Raw genomic sequence first — 15,763 nt, 5'->3', positions numbered from 1 at the left:
TAAGTGAAGGCAATCAGTCTGGGATGATTTTAGAGCTTTCCAAGTGCGGAGCCAATGCTTCTGGGACTTTTCCTAAGAAGCAAACCCCCGAGAGAGGTGGATTATGCGGTTACTATCTGAGAAGGAGGAGCTCAATCTTTTAACAAAATGTGGCAGAGGAGACATTCTATGGAGACCATCTGAAACATGGCTTAGAATCATCTGCTGGGACAGCTTCTGAGGAGCTGATTGAAAGCAAAGAAATAATCCATTTTTAAAGGACTTGTAGATCAGTAGCAGACTTTGAAGTGGGTGGGACTGAAATGAAAGAGTGGAGATAAATCATAAGTGAACTCAGCCCTGGCAGGAACAAGATCTTGAAAATGAGAAGCTGCACTATTAACAGCAGGTCAGAAGATGGGAAGAAAAAAAAAAAAACAGGTGAAGACTCCCACGTGTCCAGCCTGCAGACATGAAGCCTGCTAGCGCACTGTCTGGATGGTTTGCATTCCCCTGTTTTGCACAAGGCATGTTTACGAAAACACGAGAGCCTTCAAGGGCTCTTGTTTCCCAGGAGACACTGCTTTTCTTCCTCTCAGACACTCTCCAAGTTCCTCACACCTTCTGGGCTCTGGGGAAATTTACTATCACATGGCTCTTATTCCAAGCACCCTAATTTTAGGCGAATGGATGTCTCTGTAGGTTCTCCTCTTCAGAGTGTGGAGTACAATGTGATCACCAGCCCTGTGGGGACCTGACCTCAGACTCACTGGACTTGGTGTGACCTCAGGGTGGTGCCGTTCGTGGGCTTCTCATTCTGAAACGTTGCCTACACTCATCTGTCTGACCTCTTGCATCTTCCTGACTTGCTATATTTTTTTGATTAACTTTAAAAGAAGTTTTAAATACCTTATAACCCTGATAGCTCAGTTGGTAAAGAATCCACATGCAATGCAGGAGACCTGGGTTCGATCCCTGGGTTGGGAAGATCCCCTGGAGAAGGAAAAGGCTACCCACTCCAGTACTCTGGCCTGGAGAATTCCATGGACTGTATAGTCCGTGGGGTCACAAAGAGTCGGACATGACTGAGCACTTTCACTTTAGCGGTATTCCTATATGATTCATATTTTACAGTAAGATTGGTTAGGAACCCCATCTGTCTTCACTTAACTAATTTACCAACTATGAATAAGGTAAAAATCTCTCACTTTTTTAAAGTAAAAATCTAAGAAGCTCAAAGACAAGGCAGCATCCTCACCTTTCACCTTGTCTTATTATCTGTGACATGAACACTCGTGTCTTTGTTCTCTTTGGTGCTTTGTATGGATTACCACTTCTGCACTTTGTTCGTCATGTTGCCAGTCTGATCTCCATTCCACTCAACCCGACTGTCTGTGCATCAGGCAGCCTGCCCCTCCTCCAGCAAAACTGTAAAAGGCGCCCTAATTCTTGGCCTGATCAAGAGCTGTCCTCACTCCGTGGGGCCCTCCCACCCAGCTGGGAGCCATATTGAACCCATAGCTCTGCGATCTTCTCACGGTGACACCACGGCTTCAGAGCATGAAACTCTTATCCAGTTTCCTCACCAGACTGCAACCTGCCTGAGGACAGGCATCATAGCCTGGTTTATCTGTAGATTCTTGGCAGCATCCTCAGTTTGATACATAACAGGTATCTTCTGTATCCATTGAACACATTTCTAGTATTAAATGGTCCTGCCTTTGACCATTTACATCTTCTTTTCCCTTTTGTCTCATGAGGAGCCTACATGTTTTCCTGAGGGCTCACAACAGAGCAGTCACACCCCATTCGTCTTTGATTTGTATCTCACTTTTGGAGATTGCCACCCAGATTCTAGGTTCATGAATATTCAGTGACTATAAAAAATAAAGTGTCTTCATTTTCCGATGGGGTCAACTAAAAAATTGGGCTTCCCTGGTGGCTCAGATGGTAAAAAATCTGCCTTCCAATACAAGAGACCCAGGTTCAAATCCTGGGTTAGGATGATCTCTTGAAGAAGGGAATGGCTACCCACTCCAGTATTCTTGCCTGGAGAATCCCATGGACAGAGGAGCCTGATGGGCTTCAGTCCATGGGACTGCAAAGAGTCAGACACGACTGAGTGACTAACACTTTCACTTAACTAGAAAATTAGTCTTCAATTTGAAACTTCAATTGTGTACATAAAATCTACCTAGCCTCTTAATTAAGCATTTTAGTCAACTGAAGTTAAATTTAATAATTTATTAGTATCTTTAAATTGCAGCAGGAAAAAGTAATCGTGTTAATAATTAGAAAGTTGAGCATGGACTTTTTTTCAACAGAGTTGCCTTCATACTATTATATTTCACTTCATTTAAGTAAAGCAGTTTTCATGCAAATGGGAAATGATGTATTTGTTTGAGGCCTAACTTAGGATGCAAAAAAAAATGTGGAGTTTTTGTAACAACACTGAAATCATAATTTTATTGACAGCTTCAGAATAAGATGAGGGAACACTCTAAAAACATCAAGCATTTCCTGTTTAAGCTTTCCCGTCAGCTGATATGAAATATACATGAAGTCACCAGAATTCAAGAGACCTGATGTAGGATACAGGAAGTGTGTTTCCTATTGTAGGTGCTCTGCACATCAACTGTGTGTCTGTCCTGCACACCCTACCTGGCCTGCCCACTGCTTGCCAGCTCCACATCCAAGTGGCCACATCTCCCAAGTGAGTGCAGAGACAGGGTAGACCTTCAGGAGCCCACACTTCCTCTGGCTCTCAGCCTGAGTCCTCACGGCAAAGGGCTGGAGGGCTCCTGACTTCTATCTTCTCGTCCTCTCTGCTAGAATAGCGCAGGGAAAGTGACAGGGGCTGGGGTACCTGGGACTTAAGATGCTATGTATAATACATCACAGAGTTTGGTCTTGCCCAGTTCTCATGGTCCAACATGTAGGTCTGCATAATTCAGAGCTGAAGGGGATTTGAGCTGTACGGTGAGCTGCAGGTCACTGTGTATATCACTTAGGATTCATATCCAGGTGAGTCATTTGGAGGACACAGTGAAAACACAAGAGTAAAGGGATGTAAAAATAGGCCCAAGGGGGACTTCCCTGATGACCTAATGGCTAAGATTCCGATCCCAATACAAGAGGACTGGGTTTGATCCCTCATTAAGGAACTAGATTCCACATGCTGCAACTAAGACCCAGCACAGCCAAACAAATAAATATTTAAGAAAAGAAAATAGACCCAAGGTGAACCTAAAGATCAGCTAGCACTATGCCTGGGTAGAGCGGCAAATAGAGCTTTTGTCATGTGACAGGAGAATCACATGTCTAACTGGATCCGTTCCTCTGAGCAGGAGGAGACAGAAGGGCATCTGGAGGGCCTGGAAGAGTCCAAGGAAAAGCAGAGGGAGATGAGGGCACCAGGAAAGCTGTGAGCATTTCCGTCCTGACATGGGAAGCCTCCACTCTCTGCCCCGGTAGGAAGACAAGTTCTGGGCAAACATCTACCCGCCCCATTCCAGGATCATCCTCAGGGAGACCTCCGTACACCAACCACCTACACAAATCAGGACCTTGGCTGAATTTTTGCATGTTGAATCTGAAATGTAGAAACATTCCTTTCACACTTCACTGACCACTTGAAAGATATTGATCAGAATGTCCATTTAGAAAAAAAAAGGAAAAGTTTTCAATTAGTCTTCCAATCACTGTATTACATGACAGTGGTAGTCGCTCAGTCGTGTCTGACTCTTTGAGACCCCAAGGACTGTAGCCCGCCAGGCTCCTCTGTCCATGGAATTCTCCAGGCAAGAATGCTGGAGTGGATAGCCATGCCCCTCCAGGGGATCTTCCCAACCTAGGGATTGAACCCAGGTTCCTGCATTATGAGCAGATTCTTTACTGTCTGAGCCACCAGGGAAACCCATATTATTAACATGGTCTTCATGAAATCAGTCTCCTTTAGGCTGCAAAGATGTCAGTTTGATTACTTTAAAAACAATTAAGATGAGTTGCAATTTTTATCAGTCTTGGAGCCATATATGGATTGATGAATGTTCTCAAGTCATCATACTTTAAAATGCAACCAAACAGGTAATTATCATATACCATTAGATATAATTATACATGCTAATCTCCATAAAATCCTCCAAGTTAATATCACATATTAGCAGTTAATCATATAGTTTAAATGGGTCCATGATGCATTTTTATGAACTGTCTCATCTGCATCAGTAAAGAATTCACAGAGCAAGGGAGAAATGGAGGTAAATGGTTGTTCCAGGGAGAGGCTAGAATTTGAAATGTGCTCTCCTCCTACAAGAAAGCAGGGCTCCCAGGACTGCCAGCTCAGAGGACTACCTCACAGCCCCCTTCCCGTGTTTCTTGTCTCCTTCCCCTCCTCCCCACCCCTGAATAGCCAACAGCAAAGACATGAGGAAGTTCCCCAGGTGGTTTCCTTTGACTTAAGAGCCCTGGTCATGCACCAGTACTCAGCCCCATGACATAACCTTTCTTTGGTTCCTAAGAATCATAAATCAGTCCATCCGCGAGTTCCCTGGAAGGAGGCTCCCCTCTTTGCTTTAACACTTGTTGTCTTGCATCTTTTCCATTGAACTGTGGTGTCCTTAAATGTCTTTTCACTGCCTCTGGCTGTCCAGGTACTTCCTGGTACTTCTCAGAACACTTGCCTCTCAGTGGGGACAGGTGGCCATCTCTGGCCAATGTGCCGGGAATGAAGTCACCTATAGCCTGCAGTCCAGAAGGGTGGCTTTGCTCTGATCATGCATTTTCTTAGCCAGCTAGGCCACCCTCCTTTTGGGGACTTGTGGTCCAGGAGGTGGAGCCGCAGGACGTGGGAGCTTCCATCAGACCTGTTTCTCAAGTCATGGTATTAACCAGCTGAGGTCAGCAGGAGAGAAGCCAGGACTGTCAACCCTCTCCACTTTGGGGTTCATCCCAGATTGTCAAGCCTCTCAGTGTCGGGGTTCATTCCACAGCACAGAGTGATCTCTGCCACCAGGACACAGCAAGCCGTCTCACGACTCTGGTCTTTTATCTACCAAACTGACACAGGACCACATTTCATGAAGAAGCAGCACTGTAAAGACTCATTCGTGAGCCCAGGAGCTTTGTGCATGAGCTGTTCATCTGGAATTCTTTGCCTTCCTTCCCTGTTGGCATCCTCAAGCACCGAGTGAACACGAGCATCAGGGGTGGACTGTCCTGCAAACCTGACAGTGAGAGGCAGGCTCCAGCAGCTCTGGGCCTCTCCTGTCTAGTCCTGCTGGTGGACCTCAGATGGTCTAGTGAATTATCTTCAGGGGTCTCCCAGGGATGCAGCAACCAGGAAAGTGTTGTAAACGTGAAACGATGGGTGTGACCACACAGGCCTGGGATGTGTGAGTGACACTAGCTATAGCGATTTGGCAGTGACACTAGCTATAGTGATTTGGCAGCAGGTTCACCTATGGTACCTGTGAAATGGGTGGATGTGAGACCCCGGGATGATGGGGAGGTGGGACTGGATACAGCCCCTGGGACCCTCAGGTGGGCGTGTCCTGAGTAGGTGATGCTCCAAGGGGCTGCTCACATGACCCTGAGAACTTCTCCCATGTTTGGAGGTGCCATGTCTCTGAGTCCCTCTAGAGGGAAGGCCACCTGATGCAAAGAACTGACTCATTGGAAAAGACCCTGATGCTGGGAAAGACTGAAGGCAGGAGGAGAAGACGATGACAGAGGATGAGATGGTTGGGTGGCATCACCGACTTGACAGACATGAGTTTGAGCAAGCTCGGGGAGCTGGTGATGGACAGGGAGGCCTGGCGTGCTGCAGTCCACAGGGTCGCAGAGTCAGACACAACTGAGCGACTGAACTGAACTGAGGGGGAAGGCCACAGACAGCAAGGAACAGATTAATTATCTTGTCTGTAATTTGCCACAAGCACTAAGAGAGTCTGACTAAAGAAATCTCTAAGTTTTCTTTAGGCAGTGAAAATAGAATGAGTTCATAAACAATCTTTTTTTTTTGATCCCAAGGTGATCTTCCAGCATGGCTTGATTTAATCTGCCTGCTCGTCTCTTTCGAGAGGCTGAGCAGGTGGAGCAGGCAGCTCCAGCTCTCTCTCTGCTTCTGAACCGTATCATGTCTGGCTCTGCACAGGGTGATACTGCAGGCTCTCTGGGCGAGCTGAGAAAAACAGCAGGAAACTGCCTGCAGGGAAGAGGGGACTCAACAAAGTGACACATGACCTCACGGAGGCCTGTTAACCAAGTGTCCTTGGCGAGGAAATGTTTGACTTTGCCCAGAAACCAGATTTTAGTGTTTCAAGTTTTGCTGAAGAGAATGGGGCTGGGACTTGTATCTAAAATAAAGTCCAAGTTTTTAATGAAAAAAAAATTTTTTTTTTCCTCCTGAAGCTAGAAAGTGGTAAGGTGTGACAGTGACCTGACTAGTCTCTTGTTAAGTGGATGAATTAGAAGTCAGAGAGCATGTCAAAGCAGCGTGGCTGTGGAGAGATGTCAGAGATGTCACTTGAAATGAGCTTGTCTTGACAGAACAATTTAAAGAAGTCTATTTCTTAGATTGCAAAAGCTACTGAGGGACTTCCCTGGTGGTCCGTTGGTAAAAAAAGTCCGCCTGCCAATGCAGGGGACACAGGTTTAATCCCTCATCTGGGAAGATCCCATGTGCCTTGGAGCAACCAAGCTTGTGCACCACAACTATTGCATCTGTGCTCTACTGAGCCACAGCTACTGAGCCCTTGTGCTGAAATTACTGAAGCCCGTGAGCCCTAGAACCTGTGCTCCACAACAAGAGAAGCCACCACAATGAGAAGCCCACACACTGCAGTTAGAAAGTAGCCTTCGCTCACTGCAATTAGGGAAAGCCCGTGTGCAGCAACAAAGATACAGCATGCCAACATAAATAAAGAAATAAATATTTTAAAAAGTCACTGAGGTCAGTGGTGACACTATGTTTCCGTCACTGATTATCAGGATGCAGAGACACGAGGGCAAAGCAGAACCAGGGTGGAAGCCAGCCTTTCTCTCTCTTCTGCTATGTGCCTAGGACTTGAACTTATTTAGACTCAGGTCTTTCTGCTCTAGATGATTCCAGGGGGCTTTCATGTCTATTAATCTTACTCATTTATTTTTATTATTGGTGAAAGATAGAATAGGCTTCTTCTTCCATTTGGAATGCACACTAGCTGGAAACCTGGTTCTTAGGAATTGCTCTCTGTTATCTTACCCCAAAAACTCAAAAATAATGAGCTGTGATCATCTGTCTCTTGGAGTTCTCAGCCTCCACTTCAGACTCACCTCATTCACCCCAGTTCTGCAGAAATCCCGTTTAGAGTATTCCTTATTTAGGAATGTCTCAGGGAGCACGAACCTGCCTTGCCCTCCCTGGAAATAGCTTTATGAGGGCCAAGGCGTTTTCAGAAGCTGAAATATTTACGGCTTTTTTTTCTGGATATGCCTCCTCTGTAAAATTAGTCACACACACATCTCAGTGTCTGTGCCGTTATTTCTAAGGAAGTCATGGCCACATGGGATCTGCTGTGCAGATACAGCCAAATGTGTTGTGATATGTATCCTGGGTTTTGTCACGTCCTGTTGCCAAGTTTTGACCAGAGAACTCTGACGGGATGAGAATTTGACCAGAGAACTCTGACGGGTGTACAGAGAAGCAGCAACATTTCCAAGGGACTTCAAGGATCTGGACGTCTGTTAGAAATCTCATTCTACTAAAAATAAAGCTGGTTTCCTTTCATGGCCATCCTGGCTTGGGAGGTAGGGAGAACAATAAGACTCAACCCTGTCCTGTGGCTTCTCTGCCTGTGCTCTCATAAAGCAGAGTCATGTCCATCTCCCCCAGGGACCCTGAGATCCTCGGGGGGAAGCTCTGTCCAGGAGAGAAGTGACCGGAGAGTCCCCAGGAGTGAGGCCGTCGGGGTCAGACCGGCCCTGCCCTTTCTCTGCTGCTCTTCCCCACCACTGCTGCTGACTTCAGGAAGGTTCCATCACTTCCGTGAGGCTCAGGGTCCTGTAAAATTAAGTGTGAGAATAAAAGAACTGATGGCATCCTCTTGATGCCTACCCGCGTCTTCCCTCCTCTGACTCTAAATCAAGCTCATCTTCCACCCTGCCCCCCGCTCTCCGGGACAATGCTCAAGGGGTGCCCTCCCCCAGACCTTACCCCCCACCTCAAACCCTGTTCTCTCAAGGATCCATGGCTCTAGGGACTCTCCTCCCCTGAAATGCCAGCCTCAGCCACCAGCAGATCCTTCTCACAGCCGGGAAACACAACTTAGTGTTTTTCAAATAAAACCAAAGCCAACAACCCCATCTCACCCAGGCTCCGCCCCCTTCCTCCACTCCCTTCTAAGAAAACCTCCTTGAAATTTTGTCCACACCCATTCCCTCCATTTACTTACTCTCTCCTTTTGCCCCAGGACCTGTGTTTGTTCTGTGATTATATCTGATCCTCTGATGTTTCATTCCCTAACCTCTCCTCACAGCTTCTGCACTTGTTCAGTCTGTGCCAGGGCCTCTGCTCGTGGACCACAGCCCCCGTCCTGGAATCTCACTAGAGCATCCCACACAGCGGCCCAGTCATCTTTCTCCAGGGTTGGACCATCAATCTATTATTTGTATATATGAGTTCATTTCTTTCTTCTTTTAAAGATACCACCTGTAAGTTACATTATTCTTTTAATCTTGGGTTTAATAACCCAAGATTTTTTTTAGGGTTTTTTTTTTCCTTTGTGCCTAATAAAATCCTTTTACAGCTGTTTAATTTGTTTTGGTTGGGAGATGAGGCAGAAGTCTGTATCCTTTCCCATCCTCTGGAGGCTCCTGTCACTCACCCCGAATCGGTTCTTCCCAAATTCACCGAGTTTCCATATTTGCCACATCAAGTGGACATCTCTCCTTTCACCAGCTGCTAGAGAGTAGCCGCTCCCTTCTCCTTGAAACACGTTCCTCTAGAGATCACCCAGCTACGACTGTCTGGTCATCATCACCCTAGTCACCATGGCTACCTGTCCTGCTCACCAAACCCAGGTACTCCAGCCTGGAGCCCCTTGGATTTTGATATCCATGTCACTAGAATAGAATCACCTCCTCCTCCGTTCCTGTCCCTGGTCCCCACCTTGGTCTGGTGGCGATTTTCAGCTGGAAAGCATTCTGATACTCTTACTGGAGTGGAACCAGCAGCCATGCCCCACACTCACGGGCTCTGAACTGAGCATCAACCCCAAATCTAAAAACCATATTTTTGGGAGATTACTGTTGTTTTTGGCATTGCTGTCAGAAACCAATGATAGCTTGGCATGTGTTTTTAGCAAAACCTGCTTTTTTTTTTTTTACGAACTCTAATAAATAGTTTTATGTACCCTAATAAACTGCTGTAGTGATGTATCAGGGACCAGCATTATAACTTCTCCTGGAAAGTCAGGACAGCAGTCAGCCTGAGACAATGCCTGCCATTCACAGGGCTTCCCTTCGGACCTGGAGGATGTTACCATTGGCAGCTGACCATCAGGACACCATGCTGCTCACATATAAGAAACATGAGCCCTGACTCCCCCAACCTAACAGCTGACCCTGTCCAACATAGACAGTGTTCTCTAGGGAGAAGACTGGAAACCTAGAACATGAGTACTTTGGCTTTCTCTTTGTCACCTCGTGCATCTTTCCCAAAGTTGTCTTGCCACAAATGTAGCATCAATAAAATTAAGTCTGTTTTTGTTCTAAAAAATAGACTGTTTCCTAAAATATTCTCTTAGGTCCATGTTCAGTTCAGTTCAGTATCTCAGTTGTGTCCGACTCTTTGCAACCCCATGAATCGCAGCACTCTAGGCCTCCCTGTCCATCACCAGCTCCCAGAGTTTACTCGAACTCATGTCCATTGAGTCGGTGATGTCATCCAGCCATGTCATCCTCTGTCGTCCCCTTCTCCTCCTCTCCCCAATCCCTCCTAGCATCAGGGTCTTTTCCAATGAGTCAACTCTTTGCATGAGGTGGCCAAAGTATTAGAGTTTCAGCTTCAGCATCAGTCCTTCCAATGAACGCCCAGGACTGACCTCCTTTAGGATGGACTGGTTGGATCTCCTTGCAGTCCAAGGGACTCTCAAGAGTCTTAGGTCCGTGTCACCCTGTGGCTAAAGTAAATGTAGTGGACACTCTGTTCATAGACCCTGGTGCTTTAAATATGTCCCCCTACCCATTCTCCCTCATTCTGGATTTTATCTCATTTTGGATTTTTTAAAGCTTCTCACTTATCTCATCACTTTGCCAATGATTGTCCAATTTTCCATATAGTCAAAGCTATGGGTTTTGTAGTAGTCATATACCAATGTGAGAGCTGGTTCATAAAGAAGGCTGAGTGCTGAAGAATTGATGCTTGTGTACTATGGAACTGGAGAAAACTCTTGAGGGTCCCTCGGACTGCAAGGAGATCAAACCAGTCCATCCTAAAGAAAATCAGTCCTGAATATTCACTGGAGGGACTGGTGCTGAAGCTGAAGCTCCAGTACTTTGGAAACCTGATGTGAAAAGCCTGCTGGAGCGTGTATGGGTACCTTTCACTGCTTTTCTTCCCACATGGATGCCGGGGGCACAGAGAATTCTCCTTCTCAAAGGAGAGAATGCTGTTGCTCTGCCTAGACGCGGGCCTCCAGGACCTGCTGGCAAGAGGTGCCAAGGCTGCTCTGTTCATTTCTGAAGGACCCCTGGATTAAAGTCAACAGAGAGCTGGACTTCTGAAAAAGCAGACTTAGAAAAGGATACATCTTGACTTTTTCTTTAAAAATATTTTCATAAGAAAGGCAAATGGGGTGGTGAAAAAGAACTGTGTCCTTAATGACCTGGAAGTAGGTGGAATAAAAAGCCTTGCCTTGGACTCTCTGGGTGTGCCTGTGTGTGTGTGTGTGTATGTGTGTGTATACATGTGTACACTTGAGTGTGTGCTTGTGTGTGTGTGTATGTGAGTGTGTATACATGTGTACACTTGAGCGTCATCTCCCCGGAGCCGCACACGCTGTGTGCAGGTGGCCCCCGGTGGAGTGTACTGTGCTCCTATGAGGAGAGAGGGCCAGGCTGGGGCGCAAGCTCGCCCCACGTCCTGTGGTTAGAGGCACATGTTGGCATCATTGGCCGAGTACAATTAACCCCGTTCTGTAAAAACTCTCACAATCATTGCAAGTGAATCGTGTGCCTATGTGTGTCTCTGTAGGTACACTGTTCTCTTGTTTAAGGTGGGTTTGCCCCAGATCTATGGCAAATTATTCTACACTCTGACATCTAAAACCAAGCATCTCCAGGTCCTACAGTGAAAACAAGTGTCCTGAGCCGTCAGCAGATCTGGGTTTGCAATCAGGGAATCTTGACGAGAAGATCACAGTCCCCACGACCCTTCTCTCTGAAGACCCCATTCCTGAATCCTTGTCTAGTCTCACTCCCACACTTAACTTTATAATATTTATGCAGGACGGGACCACAGGAGGAATTCTGTGCTTGTTCTCTGCAGTGACATTGTGTAACTCGAGCTAATCTACAAGGGGACCAGCCATCCATTTCACGTGGACAGTGAAGCGCCTGCTGCCGAAACTCCATGACTGCCATTTGTTACCGACATAGAGAACATTGCCTTACACAATCATAAGAGAGTTTTCCGAAAAAAAAAAAAAAAAAAAATTGGGGTTGATGAATTGCTTTCAAATATGTATCCGATTAAATAAAAAGAAAATTAGAAAATCTCTCTGCATTGCCTATTTTGGAGTGTAAGGGATTGTTTTTCTATATGTGGGTTATTTTCAAATATCTGTTGATATTGATCTCTAACATAATTCCACAGTGATAAAAGAACAGACTCTGTATGATTTCAATACTTTTAGACCATAAAATTTTTGCACCTGGGCTTATGTCCCCGGATATGTTCCAGGGTCTTCTAGTTTATAGTCTATAGGAACTTGAATAGCGTTTGTATCCTACTGTTGTGTGAAAATTGCATAAGTCCTAATTATGTTGAATGGGTTCATAGTGCTTTTCGGGTCTACTATATCCTTCTATGTCTCTGTATATTCATTCTATTAATTTTTGAGTGTTTGATATTGAAGCTCCAACTAAAATTTTTAATTTATCTACTTAAAAAAATAATTGAAATATAGTGGAACTATAGGTAACTCTGTTCTGTATTTTCCAGGTCTCCTATAAATGTGTTATCATATTTTCATAATTTAAAAAGAAAACGGAATGGTTTTTCTTATATTTTTTAAACTTTTATTAAAGTAAGAGTAATTTGACTTTTCTATCAACTAAAAGTTCAATTCTTTAAAAGATGAGTACTGCTTTACAGGTGAAAGAAATATGCAGCTCTTTTGGGAAATGGGATTATTTGTTATATGAATTTTAGAAAGAAAAAAATGAAATATGGTATTTAGCACTATCTCATGCAAATATTATGTAAATGCCAGAAATCATTATAACACATTTTTATACTAAGGATGCTACTTCAGATGACATTCCTTGTGTTATAAAAACATTTTTGTACACACAGAAGATTGAATTCTGTAGTTTACTCCTGTTTTATGCTAAATGTACACAAAGCATCCTACATCATAAAATTTGAAGTGGTAACAGAGTCTATCTTAATGCAGAACCATTCAATCTTTTGTGCAAATTTAAGAATGACTCAGAAGGAAAAGCAAAAAATAATTTCATTTGGCACAAATTAAAAACAGGACAATGCAAAATTATAGTGTCATTTGACAATAAAAATAAGATTTTATACACTGGGGAATTTGTGTACAACTTTTTTTGAAGGAAATTGAAATATGTCTATATTATATTTTATAAATACCAAAGTGGCACCAGCTCAATGTGTTGACTAAGAAGGAAAAGTAAACTCAATTGTATTGATATTTTTGCATTCTTACTGACTTTTTAAATGCGTGTGGAAATACTTCTAATCCCTGGGTTAATTTCTGAAACTTGATCACCGATATTTCACTTTATTGTCAAAAAGCATTTGTCCAGGCAGCTATCCTCGTGTTCATGTTCCCGTCTTGGCAACAAATGGAGTCAAATAACTCCAGAGCAGGGTCTCAGCAAAGTCAGAGGATTATATTTTCTCTGAGCGCTCTTGCAACTATTTCTCTTCCACTATCCATCATCTCTAATCAAACTCTCACTGCACATGTGCATGTCATTCAAACACCAAACTGTTACAACTTTCCATAGTTCATTTCTACCAGGTTTTCTTTCTGACGTTTACTATGGATTATATATCTACATATCTACGTCCATATCTTTAGCTATACCCATATCTATGTATCTACACCTATATATACTTTTATATCCACATCTGTATTTAAAGAGATATTCATTGTAGGATAATTTATAGTGACAAAAATTAAACAGTGTATATTTTTTAAAACAATGGGTTTACTGAGGAATTTATAGTGCAATAGTGATCAAACAATGGTATATTATATAGCCATTGTTTTAAACTAAATTTACAGGGAAATTGGTGATATACCATTAAGTAAAACTAAAGTAGAAAACCAGACTGTGATTTCGTACAGATAGAATTTTTTAAAAAGTATATCCATGTATATATCTGTATATTTTTAGAAATACATATAAGAATTGAAAGAACTATATTTAAACATGAACGGTAGTTCTAGTAAAAAAATTATGCATATGTTTTTTCATTTTTGTACCATTTTCTTTCTTTTCACATTTTCCTGTAGTAAATCATGTCTTCTTACAATCAGAATAATGTTAGAATATTATCTTAAGTGACAGTAAAACTCAAACAGTAATGGGGAAGTTGGGTTTTAATTGCGCCTTGCTGTGTCAGTTCTGTTTGGATCCTGTGTCCTGGATGGCAGCATTTCAACTTTATTAACAATGGCCCATGTCAGAACTGAGACTTCCCAATATGGTTGTGTAGGAAGTGGCATCAAATGAACTGACCCCCAGAGGGCCAGTCTGTAGTTGGCTCTGTTCATGGTTGTCTTTGCTCTCCCATATATGTTTATGCTCTTCAAACATAGAGTCTAAACATTCATTTGCCAATGATAAAGCATAATTTACTCCACAGTTCACTGAAGAACTCCAGGTCAAGTACCTTTACTTTGCCCTTTAAATGGCAGAAACTAAAGAAATTCAATACTCTTTTGTGCTAATGTAACTCAAGTTTTGTCATCCCCCCCCCCCCAATATTTCAAGCTTCCTTTCTCGCTTACGTTAAATCTTGACTGTTCTCTGTTTCTGTACAAATCCATGAAGATTCAGTAGAGAATAAGTGTACATAATCCTCATGACATATAGATACATAGGCACACTCTATATGTCAGGTGGGAACATGTGTCTTTTGAAATCCCATACATCGGCCAAGACACTTAGCAGATTATGTTAGGCTCAAAAGCTTAGAAGCTGTCCTGTAGAACTGCATCTCTTCCCTCACCACGTGGCCCTGTGGAGTGCTGCCTAAGCCAGCATCTGAGTGGAGGGAGGAAAGCATTCACAACCAGAAATCTTAACCTTCTGATATGTTTATGGGTTAGTCTTGTTTACCCTGAACCCCAGTAAAGCGAGGACACGGCTCAGGCACAGGGGCAGCCTTGTGGGTTCTCAGGCCTGGATGGGAGAGCATCTGGCCAGGAGCATGGCAGACCCATGGCCACATCCAACGAGGATTTTATTTACTCCAGCTTAGATCTAAGTTTGACAAGATGTCATGAATGATATACTCTAATTCTCAGGCAAACTGGAACATTCAAAGGACAGTCTCTCCTCCCTTGGACTGGCACCCTAGCCAGACCTTTCACCACAGGACGTTCGTTACGACAGGAAGTGGGGTCCATTCCACTGGTTCCCTCAAATTAGTACCATTTTAATTTGGCTTTCGTTCTTTGGATCTGGTGCATAAGAATCTACTGGGAGTGTTGAATTAGAACCAGATGGGTTTTTCAGCTCAACTCTCCTCCCTTTCCTGTTATTCTGAGAAAACAATCCCAGATCATGGGCGTGCCCAAGAGGAGACCATTTCGGTACTCAGAGTGGACTGCACTGTCCAATTCTAATCTTGTGCAGAAAATCCATGTTCTTCAAGAATGTTTTTCTGAAGAACTCACAACTGATTTTAAGTATTGCTACCTAAAGACATTCAATAGCTTCTTCCATTTTTTTTCTTTGAATTGGTGTTGAATTTTCCTGACTTTCTAAAAAACTACAGTGTTATCTTCTGGACTTGTTGAGCAAATCATTTCTCAAGGAAGATGTAAGAAGCTTTATTAAGCTAAACAACTTTTTCAAATTATTGGTTAATGAAAATATGAACATTTCTGTAATAATTACATTTAAAGAATTTTTGCAATTTGAGTCATTTGTATCTTGTTTCTGAGATTTCAGTCAATGCTTAAAATCCACCATTCTTTTCCGATTCCACTTCAATAGCATTTTAATGATTCAAATATTTTACTACAAACTTCTGATTAAAAAGGAAGCAACTTATAATATAGTATTGACATTCTTCATAATGATGGTCTTCATTCTTATGCATATATAGATTTATCTTTTTCCTAAGCAATTAATATATTAATGATATGTTTTATATATACAAATAAACTAGTGTCTATATAAAAATAAACTCATTTTTTAATTAATGTGCTTTTGTGTTTACTTTTTTCTTGTTCTTGCTCTCTTTTACCCACTAAATAAATGAATTATGATATGTCACCTCTGTATGCTGACAGGAATTAAAGAGAATTACATAGCA

General features: G+C 43.1%; 1 long non-coding RNA gene across 1 annotated transcript in view; it reads left to right on the top strand.

Moving 5' to 3' along the window:
- The window catches only part of LOC122448803, a 29,018-nt gene extending 16,924 nt beyond the window's left edge, over positions 1–12,094 (top strand). The window contains exon 3 of the long non-coding RNA XR_006271761.1: positions 11,467–12,094. This is a non-coding gene — a long non-coding RNA (uncharacterized LOC122448803). The remainder of the gene's footprint in view (positions 1–11,466) is intronic.
- The last annotated feature ends 3,669 nt before the right edge of the window (positions 12,095–15,763 follow it).

The sequence above is a fragment of the Cervus canadensis genome, chromosome 10 (genome assembly GCF_019320065.1).
Source record: "Cervus canadensis isolate Bull #8, Minnesota chromosome 10, ASM1932006v1, whole genome shotgun sequence".
In the NCBI taxonomy this organism is placed as follows: domain Eukaryota; kingdom Metazoa; phylum Chordata; class Mammalia; order Artiodactyla; family Cervidae; genus Cervus; species Cervus canadensis.
This window is presented reverse-complemented; position numbering and strand designations above follow the sequence as displayed.